A 9,384-nucleotide genomic window follows, 5' to 3' on the forward strand; every position below is an offset into this window, starting at 1 on the left:
TTACAGTAGTTCAAAGAACATATGTTATTTTTAAATTTTATTAACAATATTTCTGGTGTTTAAAGGGTTAAGAATGGAACGATCATATTCTAAACATTTATGGATATAGAAACCTCAATCATTTGATTGAAACATGTAAAAAAAGTACATTTGTCATCATGCTTTATTTTATTTTAGCTAAGTTCAGTACACATGGCGTAAAAAAAGAAAGCTTAAACTATGTAAAAAAAAGTTTTGCCTAAACTACCAAAAGAGGTAATTAACTATGATCAGCTTAAACTGAATATAAAATCAACCTTTAAAACTAAAGAACCGACGTATCTTTGAGAGAAATAGTAAGAGTTACCTTAAACTCAAAGGTACACATTGTAAACTTTAAAAAGAAACATTAAAACTTAAGCAAATACAAGAATAAAACATTCTACATTTAAAACTTGAACTAAAAAGGGATGCAATGATTCATTTTCATCACGGTGTAACATACGATTCGGTTTTCAATTGAAAATTGTGCCACCCCAGTAGCACAACGGTTTTGGGATCCTACAATGTTTCTGTATATTCTTGTAACATTTTACCAAAATCCACTCATATCAGAACTGAAGTCGAGTGCAATACGTTCATGGACGAGGTCAGGTAGGGGTTGTTCACCTACCTCAATCATGTCAGAGACATTCTGTGAAAGAGATTCATGGACGGGGCGAGGTGGGGGTTGTTGATAATCCCGCCTNATGGATATAGAAACCTCAATCATTTGATTGAAAAATGTAAAAAAAAGTGCATTTGTCATCATGTTTTATTTTATTTTAGCTAAGTTCAGTACACATGGCGTAAAAAAAGAAAGCTCAAACTATATAAAAAAAAAGTTTTGCCTAAATTACCAAAAGAGGTAATTAACTATGATCAGCTTAAACTGAATATAAAATCAACCTTTAGAACTAAAGAACCGACGTATCTTTGAGAGAAATAGTAAGAGTTACCTTAAACTCAAAGGTACACATTGTAAACTTTAAAAAGAAACATTAAAACTTAAGCAAATACCAGAATAAAACATTCTACATTTAAAACTTGAACTAAAAAGGGATGCAATGATTCATTTTCATCACGGTGTAACATACGATTCGGTTTTCAATTGAAAATTGTGCCACCCCAGTAGCACAACAGTTTTGGGATCCTACAATGTTTCTGTATATTCTTTTAACATTTTACCAAAATCCACTCATATCAGAACTGAAGTCGAGTGCAATACGTTCATGGACGAGGTCAGGTAGGGGTTGTTCACCTACCTCAATCGTGTCAGAGACATTCTGTGAAAGAGATTCATGGACGGGGCGAGATGGGGGTTGTCGATAATCCCGCCTTGGTGCTGGGGATTCTTTATGTACTTTTCTAAGGTCCCGTGCCATCTCAAAGTCTTTGGTCTGCTATTTTTGTTCATTTTCAGCCCTGCTTTTAGCTGCCTCTTGAGAAACATTTGAGGGAAATACATATTTGCTCTTCATATTTAGCCCTTCTCTTATAGATTTTAGAGATGACCAGATATCTTCAGGGTTAGCCTTGGCATCTGGGCTTGGTATCTTGTAATGTGTGTCAGGCTTAATATGTATCTTTGCTTGTAATCTGGGCCGTTTTCTGGGCGGATTATCTTGACGCTCAGAAGAGTCATCTCTGTGTCTTTTTTGTGGCTGTGGTTGAACTTTTTTCTGAAAAGCTCCAGAAGTTTGGGCTCCTGGATTTTCATTCGTAAAGTTATCAAGATTTATTCCGAGAACGTCAAATATGTCCTCAGACGCAGCAGGAGTCACAGAATCCTGTAACTCATCCACATGAATTGTTTCAGAGATATTCTGTGAAACAGATTCATGGACGGGGCGAGATGGGGGTTGTTGATAATCCTGCCTTGGCGCTGGGGATTCTTTATGNGTGAAACAGATTCATGGACAGGGCGAGGTGGGGGTTGTTGATAATCCCGCCTTGGTGCTGGGGATTCTTTATGTACTTTTCTAAGGTCTTGTGCCATCTCAAAGTCTTTGGTCTGCTTTTTTTGTTCATTTTCAGCCCTGCTTTTAGCTGCCTCTTGAGAAACATTTGAGGGAAAGACATATCTGCTCTTCATATTTAGCCCTTCTCTTATAGATTTTAGAGATGACCAGATGTCTTCAGGGTTAGCCTTGGCATCTGGGCTTGGTATTTTGTAATGTGTGTCAGGCTTAATATGTATCTTTGCTTGTAATCTGGGCCGTTTTCTGGGCGGATTATCTTGACGCTCAGAAGAGTCATCTCTGTGTCTTTTTTGTGGTTGAACTTTTTTCTGAAAAGCTCCAGAAGTTTGGGCTCCTGGATTTTCATTCGTAAAGTTATCAAGATTTATTCCGAGAACGTCAAATATGTCCTCAGACACAGCAGGAGTCACAGAATACTGTAAATCATCCACATGAATTGTGTCAGCGACATTCTGTGAAACAGATTCATGGACGGGGCAAGGTGGGGGTTGTTGATAATCCTTCCTTGGCGCTGGGGATTCTTTATGTACTTTTCTAAGGTCCTGTGCCATCTCAAAGTCTTTGGTCTGCTTTTTTTGTTCATTTTCAGCCCTGCTTTTAGCTGCCTCTTGAGAAACATTTGAGGGAAAGACATATTTGCTTTTCATATTTAACCCTTCTCTTATAGATCTTAGAGATGACCAGATGTCTTCAGGGTTAGCCTTGGCATCTGGGCTTGGTATTTTGTAATGTGTGTCAGGCTTAATATGTATCTTTGCTTGTAATCTGGGCCGTTTTCTGGGCGGATTATCTTGACGCTCAGAAGAGTCATCTCTGTGTCTTTTTTGTGGCTGTGGTTGAACTTTTTTCTGAAAAGCTCCAGAAGTTTGGGCTCCTGGATTTTCATTCGTAAAGTTATCAAGATTTATTCCGAGAACGTCAAATATGTCCTCAGACGCAGCAGGAGTCACAGAATCCTGTAACTCATCCACATGAATTGTTTCAGAGACATTCTGTGAAACAGATTCATGGACGGGGTGAGGTGGGGGTTGTTGATAATCCCGCCTTGGTGCTGGGGATTCTTTATGTACTTTTCTAAGGTCCTGTGCCATCTCAAAATCTTTGGTCCGCTTTTTTTGTTCATTTTCAGCCCTGCTTTTAGCTGCCTTTTGAGAAACATTTGAGGGAAAGACATATTTGCTCTTCATATTTAACCCTTCTCTTATAGATTTTAGAGATGACCAGATGTCTTCAGGGTTAGCCTGGGCATCTGGGCTTGGTATTTTGTAATGTGTGTCAGGCTTAATATGTATCTTTGCTTGTAATCTGGGCCGTTTTCTGGGTGGATTATCTTGACGCTCAGAAGAGTCATCTCTGTGTCTTTTTTGTGGCTGTGGTTGAACTTTTTTCTGAAAAGCTCCAGAAGTTTGGGCTCCTGGATTTTCATTCGTAAAGTTATCAAGATTTATTCCGAGAACGTCAAATATGTCCTCAGACACAGCAGGAGTCACAGAATCCTGTAAGTCATCCACATGAATTGTTTCAGAGACATTCTGTGAAACAGATTCATGGACGGGGCGAGGTGGGGGTTGNATTTTCATTCGTAAAGTTATCAAGATTTATTCCAAGAACGTCAAAAATGTCCTCAGACACAGCAGGAGTCACAGAATACTGTGATTCATCCACATGAATTGTGTCAGCGACATTCTGTGAAACAGATTCATGGACGGGGCGAGGTGGGGGTTGTTGATAATCCCGCCTTGGTGCTGGGGATTCTTTATGTACTTTTCTAAGGTCCCGTGCCATCTCAAAGTCTTTGGTCTGCTTTTTTTGTTCATTTTCAGCTCTGCTTTTAGCTGCCTCTTGAGAAACATTTGAGGGAAATACATATTTGCTTTTCATATTTAACCCTTCTCTTATAGATCTTAGAGATGACCAGATGTCTTCAGGGTTAGCCTTGGCATCTGGGCTTGGTATTTTGTAATGTGTGTCAGGCTTAATATGTATCTTTGCTTGTAATCTGGGCCGTTTTCTGGGCGGATTATCTTGACGCTCAAAAGAGTCATCTCTGTGTCTTTTTTGTTGCTGTGGTTGAACTTTTTTCTGAAAAGCTCCAGAAGTTTGGACTCCTGGATTTTCATTTGTAAAGTTATCAAGATTTATTCCAAGAGTATCAAATATGTCCTCAGATGCACGAGGATTCATCAAATCCTGAAATTCCTCCATATTAATTGTCTCAGCGACATTCTGTGAAACAGATTCATAGACGGGGTGAGCTGGGGGTTGTTGATGAGACGCAGCAGGAGTCACATTGGCCAGAAATTCAGCAAAATCTATATCATCAAAGTCCATCTGATAAATAGATTGACCCATGGGGTCGGGTTGAGGATGTCTCTCCATTTGATCTTTGTTTGTTGTTTACCTTTGGTCCTTCACACTTCAGGGTCTTGCTACAACTGACTTGCACGCCAGAATTGATCTACTTCAGACATTTTCTGATGGTGAATAATGATGTCATAACTTCTCCTTCATTACACAATTTGACATCATCAACTCAATGATGTCATCAACAAAGTCATGTGATTCACAAAGTGATGTCATCAACACAGTGATGTCATCAACAGTGATGTCATCAACACAGTAATGTTTATATCTGAATTCCCTCCTTACTCTGTAGCTACTAAATAAAATCCCTCTCCCAAGTTGGGATTCAATTTCAATTCAATTAAATTGTATTTATATGGCCCAATATCACAAAATAATTCCCTCATTGGGCTTCATTCAAGTAATTTTACAGAAGCAGAAATTCTGTCATAAAATATAAACAATAGCTAATTGCTAAACTAAACAGACTAAATAAAACTGGTTATACCTGTCCTTGGACCCTCCCTCCCGGTAAGGAAAAACTCCTAAAAAGCATGATTCAGGAAAAAAGACAAAACCTTAGAGATGCCCACATGAGGGAGAAATCCTATCCCAGGACGGACAGAAGATTTACCTTGACTGTTAAAGAAGAACTTGCTTATCTAATTCTACAACTTTGTGTTATGAACAGTGTAGCAGGTGGGCCGAGGGACAGCTGAGGATGCGAGACATGCCAGAGTCGAGGTCCACCGCCAGGAACAGACGAGCCACCTGGAATCTCTCCCACTCCGAGATGTAAAGGTATAAATATTTCTGTTGTTTAGGGTTTAAAAGAGGAAAAGGGAAAAAAAAACTAGATTGCCAGTTAAATGTATCTTTTACGACCAGCATCGAGTATTTTTGATCAAAATGGTGGGAGTGAGGGGGGGATTCCCAAGCAATTGAATGTAACTAAACAGACAAACATCTGTTTTGAGTGTGTTTTTTCCTCTTTTCCCTTTCTTTTTGTACCTTAAATCTGTTCTTGAGGGCATGTTTTGCTGCTTTTTCACCCTTAAAGTTTTAAAGAAGCAAAAACAGCAAAACACTGTGCCTCCCTCTTCTCCCTCCAACACAACTTAGACAGCAGCAGCGTCAATAAGGGAGGGGCGCAGCACCAGGCAAAGTTGTTGATTATATCAAGCTTTTGAGTTATTAAATTTATATTTTTAATTATGACCTCTTTTTACATTTTACACCAAATAAGTGGTGTATCAAGGTGTATAAAACATATATAACTTTGTAAGTAGCCTAATGGTTGCAATTTGGCGCTCCCTCCAGCAGATGGCGATCTAGGAAGCCGCCTAGGTCGCCTGGTGGCCACCTTGACACCTGGCCCCACAACAAATGAAGTGCAATTCTCCGCTTCATTTTGAGCATTTCATGTATTTTCTGCTGCATGTTCTTTACTGTATTTCATTTCTAATGCTGTGAATAAAGATTTGGGGGGGGGAACGAAGGGAAGGAAAGAAAAGAAGAGAATGTTTCCGCCGGACCTCCACAGTAGGACACAAGGTGGAAGTAGCTGCTTGCTTCCGTTCTTCTGCTTTCTCTCTTCTCCTCGCGTTCTCATCCTCCTCTTTATCAGTTCCATCTGGAATTTTTTTAAGAAGTTGAGCCACAAAAACAAAGGATTTGTAAGGATCCCGTGAGGAAGAAATTAATAATAATTGGATTTAGTTGGCTGCCATCTTTTCTAAGGTGAAGCGGCGCTTCACTTCCCTTGTAAGCAAACGTTTCTCGTTTTCTCCCCACTATACTTCTGTCCTCCAAGACACTGTTAAAGATTTTATTATAAGATGCAGTTTTTGATTCACAATTTAATAAATATTGTAAATAATAAATACATTTTTGTTTAAATTCCTAACTTCAAACATTTATTTAAAGCATAGACATGACATAGGAACAGAATCTTTCATTATCCTTTTTAAAAGTTTTCTAGAAAGAGAGAATTTCAGGACTGGTTTTATTTTAAATAAATCTGGAAATAATAAAATGAAAAACATATTATTTTTATTTTGTGTTTCTATGGAACTTAATCGGGGCCAATATTATTTGAAATCCAAATAAATGAAATTGAAAAGAATATTGGTGTTTGGTCAAAAATATATATATGTCCAACACTTTTTGCTATTCAAAAATAAACTTAATTATTTTTGGCCTCAGATGTTCTGTCTTTAATGGTTCAAATCTCAAAATTTCAATTTCAAAACTAATTTTTCTGTTTCAAATATGTTTCTCACTTTCAACTCTTCTTTTTNTTTAAAGCATAGAAATGACATAGGAACAGAATCTTTCATTATCCTTTTAAAAAGTTTTCTAAAAACAGAGAATTTCAGGACTGGTTTTATTTTAAATAAATCTGTAAATAATAAAATGAAAAACATATTATTTTTATTTTGTGTTTCTATGGAACTTAATCGGGGCCAATATTATTTGAAATCCAAATAAATGAAATTGAAAAGAATATTGGTGTTTGGTCAAAATATATATATATGTCCAAAACTTTTTGCTATTCAAAAATAAACTTAATTATTTTTGGCCTCAGATGTTCTGTCTTTAATGGTTCAAAACTCAATATTTCAATTTCAAAACTCATTTTTCAGTTTCAAATATGTTTCTCACTTTCAACTCTTCTTTTTCCCTTTACAAACATGAAAGTTTCAGTTAGAAAACCTTTGGCCCTGTTGTGACGCGTTGGGGCGGGGGTTACACGAGGACCAATCAAAATCGATGAGGGTGGTAACTTCATTTCCGATGCATTCACGGACTCTGAGAACTGTAATAATTAAATGCCTGTTTAGTCTGTACCATCATAGTTTGAAGTTGTCCTAAGAGGGGTGTAAAAATCAGAGTTTTATCGTGTATAAACCGCGCGTCCGTTCTAGCCCGATCAAAGCGCCATCTTAAGTTAAATACAGGGGTTCTCTGGCTGCAGTCAGCCTCACGGACTTCAGAGGAGCTCGTTCATTAAGGGGCGCTAGTCCATAAACGTTTATGTATGTGACGTCATGACGTCGAGTACACCCGGTGTATTCCGTTTTCCCTCCAGTTTTTTTTCATTCATTCGTGTTGAATAAATATGCCAGAGCAGCTAATGAAGATTACTGCCTCCATCATCTTTTCCTCTGAGTATAACGCTGGACAAGCTGCACAGCTCAACAGGTCATGGGCCCATGAACGACTCAGAGAGGAGTTTAATATTTTTCGATCTATCATCGGTAGAAAGTCGTGACGGATAGCGTGCTAACGGCGAAATAGCATCAAGGATCAGCAGGTTGCCTCGGCTGATGTTTGACAGAGATGAAGGCATGTATGAGCTTTGGGAAACGAAAGTGCTCGGACATTTGCATCCGTTACGGTTGAAAGAGACTGTTTTGAGAGAATTCAACGGGGAAGCTGAAGTGGCAGCTGACGCCAAGAGGAATTCTGATGCATGCGCCGAGGTAATCCAACTGTTGGGCCATAAAAGCCTTTCGCTAATTCTAAAAGATGCTCCACATAATGGAAGACAAGCATTGAAATATTGAGGGACTATTATGCCGGCAAAGGAAAACCATGCATAATCCATCTTTATACCATGCTGACTTCACTTCAGAAGCGGAGCGATGAGACGGTGACTACATTATCAGAGCGGAGACCGCCATTTACAGCTCTACGCAACGCGAGTGAGACATTAAGCGACGGCTTACTGATTGCGATGGTTTTGAAAGGACTTCCAAAAAGTTTGAAACCATTTGCTATTAACATGACACACAACAAAGACAATACAACGTTTCCTGAATTTAAAACGGAGCTGCGAAGTTTTGAAGACACTGAGAAGTTTACCACGGCCGAATTGAGAGACAACGTAATGAAGACGGCAGCGAGGGGCCAAAGACACACAAAGTCAGCTACGCCGAGCAGAGACAACAGTGATGCAGATGTTGTCTGTTTCAAATGTGGATTAAAAGGTCACAGAGCAAAAGCCCGCAGACGAAAGACGTGGTGCAGTCACTGCAAAAGCAACACGCACAATGATGCCACTTGTAGACACAAGGGCAAACTGGATGGAGCCATAATATTGTTTTGAAAACGTTTTGAAAAGCACCTAAAAAATGTTAATTATGAAATAAACTTCACATTCTCATATTCCAACTCTTTGTATTGTGACAGATGCTCTGGAAACATACTTTATCATCACCAGATACAAAGTTGCTGTGCTTTCATTTAACTTGAATAGAACTGTAAAGCACAAAATGAACTTTTGGTCCTCGCTGCTCATAAGAACACAAATATTTGTGTGCTGATCTAAACATACATTAGAACAGGGGTCTCAAACTCAATTCAGCCGGGGGCCGCTGGAGGCGGAGTCTGGGTGAGGCTGGGCCGCATCAGGATTTCCACAACAAAAGCTCCGATAAAACATTCCAGTGTTCTCAGATACCTTTATTTTTAACACAAAATAATGAATAAATAATGAACGACGTGTATAGATCTTTGTGTGTGTTGATTTATATATAAAAGAGCCAAGTTTGATAAAAATTATGACTGAGTCATGTAAATCACAGAAAACTGAGAAAATTATTTCTAAATTATACACTGCTCTAGAGGATTTGAAAGGGGATAACACAGAATATATAAAAAACAGGTGGAAAAGAGAAGCCAACGTTGAAATTTCTGTAGAGGAGTGGGGAGAGATAAATGAATATCAATGGAGAACCACAAATTCAGGGCTTTGGAGAGAGTTTGGGTGGAAGAACACATTAAGATACTTTTCAAAAAAGCTTTTTGCTCCTATCGCTCAGCCTTTTTTTTAGTAATATTGGACAAAATCCTGGATAAGTCGATGCAAAACTTTGTCTTTGGTCCAAAATATCTACAGCTTTTTATTTTTTTTTGTACAGTTCTTCTATAAAGAAGATAATCATTGCAAAAAAAAGGAAAAACAAAAACCCATAAAGTTCAGAAAAATGTCCTGTCAAACTCTTTAGCTGATGGAGGATTAGATGTTTTGACTTTT

Source organism: Oryzias melastigma, linkage group LG4, assembly GCF_002922805.2.
Source record: "Oryzias melastigma strain HK-1 linkage group LG4, ASM292280v2, whole genome shotgun sequence".
Taxonomy (NCBI): Eukaryota; Metazoa; Chordata; class Actinopteri; order Beloniformes; family Adrianichthyidae; genus Oryzias; species Oryzias melastigma.